The 5,501-nt window shown below is 43.0% G+C and overlaps 1 long non-coding RNA gene across 1 annotated transcript; it reads right to left on the reverse strand.

Moving 5' to 3' along the window:
- Positions 1–2,581: 2,581 nt before the first annotated feature.
- On the reverse strand, positions 2,582–4,450 carry LOC135393085 (uncharacterized). The gene is made up of 3 exons (XR_010422440.1): positions 4,331–4,450; positions 3,940–4,052; positions 2,582–2,596 (listed from the first exon to the last, which is right to left on the reverse strand). It is a non-coding gene; the product is annotated as an uncharacterized LOC135393085 (long non-coding RNA).
- Between the last annotated feature and the right edge of the window lie 1,051 nt (positions 4,451–5,501).

Below are 5,501 nucleotides of genomic sequence, written 5' to 3' on the forward strand. Positions count from 1 at the left end.
AAAGCGATCAAAGCCATAATGGCCAGAAAAGCAACGCTTCTGCGCACGCGCCGTTGCCAAGACGACCGCCGACGCTCCCTTCATGTGGCGCGCCGTTTGACATATGGTTTCGATTTGTGGTTAGCTGTGGCTGAACCCACTCCAGCAGGACAGAGATGGCCGAAGACGTGTCCAGGATTTCCTCCTTAGTTTCTGAAGAGGAAATCCTCAGACAGCACCTGAAAAGCCTCAAATGCGACGCTGGACAGTGGTACGGTTACTTGCCAAACGAAGACTGCCTCGGAAAACTAGAGCGGGATCTATGCAAAACCGGCGTCAGTTTTCAAACTGAGCGATCACGCTACGCCCGCCCTGCAGAGAGAAGTGAAGCTGGTAAGTTGAGCTGAATACATTTCAACAGCAGTAGATATTGATTTGGATTCTTCTGCTCAGACCGATAGACGCTTATGATTGAAAGACATGTCTTTCAATCATAAGCGTCTATCGGTCTGAGCAGAAGAATCTGAATACTTGTATGTAGGTAGATGAGTGCGGGCATAAAAATTCGTACCCACACGGCATCCGCATGGCCCGCAACCGCAACAACATGCCACTGGTGCAATCCGCATCCGCACGTCCCGACCCGCAACCGAATGCGAACACAGTTTCATTTATGCCGCATATGATCATCACAGGACGAAATTTTATTGATGCTGGGGAAACTGTCCGCACCACAAGCCGACGGGCTGGTTTTGCGCCTGCGGGTATTCCCGCGTAATCCGCGGAGGCAGTGCGGGTCGACCAGCAACCTGCTATGACACAGATGTACCCGCGAAGAACACGCTTGCGCGGGTATCCGCGGGTATAACCCCAGCCGCACTCATCTTTGTTTATAGGTACTTGTAACTTGAGGAAAATGCCAGATACATTTTCAAGAAGGTACTGTTACCTGTTACTCAGCTCCTTTTTCATTTACCTGTATCTGCTCTTCAGTTTTTTATTGTTTTTTTCTTCTACAACTTCTACAGCACTAAAGTTTGCAAACAAGGGATACACAGCAAATGACGCACACACAATGAAAAGTTTGGGTTTGGAATAGCTGCTGCATTAAACTGTGAGCACTTGCACTCACACGTTTTTTTTTTTTGGGGGGGGGGGTGGAGGGTGATAGCCCCCCCTCCCCCGATCCATCAGTGGGTCACAGTCAAGACTGAGCTTAGGTTTTTTGTTCTTTTGTTGTTGTGTGCCCATCCTGTTCAGCAACAGCAATTTGTAGGGAATATTGGAAAAGACCAAGAAAGGTAGGTGTGTCTAGTACTTTTTGTGAATAGCTGTAACTGTGCCTGTGTAGTTTTTCTTGTGGTATCTCTAGCTATAACTAAAACACTTTTAGCATGTACTAGCTGTAACCCAGGTACATTATAAAAGTAACTCCATCCTTATGTCGAACGCAAATATTCCAACCTTACTGAAAAGGAGAAAAATTGCTCGTTTAAAATTTTTGTTTCAGATATTTAAGGGCAATATCAGATTAGACTCAGGATCGTTTCTTCTTCCCTTGCAAGCGCGTTCCTCACGTCATCATCATCCTTACTCCTTTAAGCCGGTATTTGCTCGTACGAATATTTTTAAAAACTCGTTTTTTGTGAAAACGATACCTGAATGGAACTCGTTGTCTTTTGATGTTGCCAGCTGTACAATTAACCAATTTGAGGACGCTGTTTCCGTGTTGTGTGATTAACAATGATAGTTTTGTATATTCTTGTTATTCCCCTCCTGCTTGGGCAGTGCCCGCAGTATCATGAAATAAATAAATAAATAAAACTGACAATCCTGCTTTCAATGAACAACTACATTCGTTGAATTATATGATGATGATGACCATGTCAGCGAACTTTATATTTAATGACATGACGGCATTGCAGCTAGGCTCCTGTTCAGCACTGGGAAAGGCGAAGTCCCCATTTCACTGGATATACCCTTTCAAGTTCTATCCAATATAAAGAAGGGGTGCATCTTCGGGAAGGATCGACATGGGATTCAGGACGAAAAGGCAAGTTAATTGTTATACTCACACACAAACTCCGAGTCATTTACCTAGTTTAAACGTAGGTCAGTGGGTTTATTTTTATTTCCGTGTTTTCACTTCATACTGTTGGAAATGCGTGAAGTGAAACAGATGACTTCAGAAAATCCCAGAGCTCATCACGTTGCATGGAACTATGGGACGATGATGATAAGAAAAGAATTGGTCAGACGCCAAAGGTGCAAAAAACGCTGCAAAGTGTTACAAAACGGACAGCGGAAGACAAACAGGAACGAGCGCCTTTGCCATGGAATACCAACTAGCCCAACGGTCTGTGTTATTTGGTTAGACGGTTTGGTTTCTACTTTCTTCACATACAAGGTCATCGAAAAAGAATTCGATGGGGAGAACACTTCTCTTCTTTGTGACTGACCTTCATGTAGCTTAGGCTTTCCCCTTACGGATGTGACGAACCATCAGAATGACTATGTACATACTTTCACAAAACTACTGTAGTTCTTAAACCAGCTGGTTCCTTAATGTATCCTATGGTTTCAGGCTTCGACAGGCTCCACTTCTGACTGGGACGAGCTACCAAAAAAGAAGAAAAATACAAACCACAAAGAAGAAGGGATGCACTGCATATATGCACATAAAGAAGATAGAAGCTTATCCAGACTTCAAGGTAAAAATTAATCATCACAAAAACATGGTTGTCTTAATTGTATGTATATACAAACGTTAATGAAAGCAGTAATATCTACAGTGAGTGATTCATGAGAGCTATTGTAAAGGAAACTACATTGCAGACAAACATTACTTAATCACAAGTTCATTGTCCAATGTGCTTATTATTTTATAGATCTGTGCACTGAAAATGCATGAGACTTCTCTCAGAAAAAATAAGCACAGTTCAGACCTACACGATGTAACACGCTTGTACAACATGCAACATTTTTAACCTATCACATGTTCCTGTGGCCTTGCTTGGGAATGAGGGAAGCAGCAGTTAACTCATCGAGGAGTGGCTTGGTTAGATTTGTATTCTTCTCTCAGCATAAACTATAGTTGTTTAGCAACAAATGGTCTCTGAGGATATGCAGTAGATATCCACCACAGCCATAGACATGAAGTTCCACAGGGGCACAGATGAAATACATAATGCTTAGTATTCAAGTTCCTTCTTTTCCCTTTCTCGTAGCCTTTCCTCCTGTTAGTTGTTGTTTGATGTATCTGAGTTCATACACACAACAAGGGAAGGCACAACCCAGTCACCCTTCAACAAGTCTACTGCTGCATCTCCAGGTTCTTCGTGAATGCCTGAGGCTTATCGTACCATACTGCTCTGAGGCTCATGTGTGCACCATCCCTATATTTGTGGCCAGCCTCAGCTATTCTTTGTTTCTCAGATCAAGCTTTCATGCAGGTGCAGCACTAAAAGCTCATTACTGTTATGTTCAGTTGGTAATGTGTTCATTCTGGCAGTACACTAGCTTTTTTGTGAGGTATTGAGTTAAGAGTGTCACTTGTTTATCTGTCACTTTTTCTCAAGCTTTGAAATAGTTTGTTAACTGACAAAAATTAAGGAGCTACAACAGCAACAGGAGAATAAATATGAACAGCCCAGAGCATAAATGTGGTGTTTGATTCCCAGTGCTAGTGCCTTTTAATACCTGCATTTCATGGATTACATGGCTTACTGGGTGCTTTTGTTTTCTTTTTTTTATGTTCATTTACCTCACCATGCTACTGAGTCTCATTGTTCTGCACACCGTAGGACGAGTAAAACATTGTAGTGCATTTAATTGTACCACGTGTAGACATGGAACAAATTTGCACAGTACTGAAATGAGCAAGCATTTACTGTAGTGGCAGTATGCAGAATTTCACACAGCATGCAAGAATGTTCCAATATACAACACAGTGATGCTCACATGTACATACTGTCCTGCAGGTGGATCCTTCCCTCAGTGCAACAGCACGAAGAGAAGCCAAAAGCAAGGCACTTGTCAAGCTAAGCGAGAGCATTGCAACCAACGACAGCTCCCTGCAAATTGAACAGAGGATATACGTCAGCATTTCAGGGAAAGGCATGCACACAAATCATAACTTTGGAGATGCCATTTACTATGCACAGCCAGTAAACGGCAAAGTGGCACAGGAAATTGAAAGACTTGTACATAAGGGCATAACATCCGTAAAAGAACTGCAAAAATGCATCACATACTTTGTTGAAGAGATTTTGTTTCCTGGCAAAGAGAAGCCACAAACTTCATGCAGGGCATTTTACCCTACAAAAAAGGACATCAGCAATCGTGTATGTACCGTATTGAGGAAAGATCGCTTCAGTGCCGTAGACCAGGAGAATGCTGCTGCTCTTATAAATACATTACAGGAGCAGGAACCGACTTCGAGTTTCTTTTTTTGGCCATACCGTTCCTGTGAGTCCATGGTGCAAGACGACCCAAACCCTGAAACATTTTCATGCAATGATGACACCTTGCACACTGTCTCCCGTGAGTGCTCTGAAACGCTAATATTTTGCTACCAATCTGCATTTATGAAATCTCTGATGCAGAAATATGCAGGCACTGTTGTGTGCCTAGATGCAACACATAAGACCACTGACTATGCTCTACCCTTGTTTCTCCTGGCTGTGGAGACACCAGTTGGTTACATGAACGTAGGAACATTCATAACACAGTTTGAAACAGCTGAAAGCATTTCTGAAGCTATGCAGGTTTTCAAGCAATGGTGCCCCTCTTTCAACCCCACGTTTTGGATGGTTGATTATTCACTGCCCGAGATTAATGCGATCTCCAAAGTGTTTCCGGAAGCTCATGTAGTTCTCTGTGATGTGCATCGGGAGAGAGCTTGGGATCGGTGGTTGAGAAGGAAGGAGAACAAAGTGAATGACCCACAACTAGTGCTCACAGTGCTGAGAAAAATTGCCAGAGCAGTTACTGCAGAAGAGTACAGCAGCGCAATGCAAACCTTGTTGTCATCCGAAGCCTGGCTCACAAACGAGAAGTTGCAGCGTTACTTAAATGAGGTGTGGTTTTCTGTTGAGAAGATGTGGGTAAAACTACATAGGCTCGAACTTTCTATCACAACAAACAACGGTATCGAGTCACAAAACAAACTGCTTAAAGAGCATTACGTAAAAAGCCACAGTGGCCGCAAAAGCCTTTCTGGGTTGATCAGTACCCTTGTGACCCAGTTCCTTCCAGAAAGGAAGCGATTGTTTCATGAAAAAAACATCAATTGATGTTTTTTTCATGAAACAAGAACTTAAGTTCACAACAGAGTACAGGCTGTGTCGACCTGACCTTCCTCTGTACCTTCACAACCGGCCACCAAATGTAGTGAAGCACATCATGGCACGTATCACAGCAGCTGGTGATTTCCAAAGGGAAGACATATCTGCGGATGAGCCAGGGATATTTAGCATTAAGTCGGCATCTGACAATGGCTTCTACACTGTTAACTTCAATGT

This window comes from Ornithodoros turicata, chromosome 4, assembly GCF_037126465.1.
Source record: "Ornithodoros turicata isolate Travis chromosome 4, ASM3712646v1, whole genome shotgun sequence".
Classification (NCBI taxonomy): Eukaryota; Metazoa; Arthropoda; class Arachnida; order Ixodida; family Argasidae; genus Ornithodoros; species Ornithodoros turicata.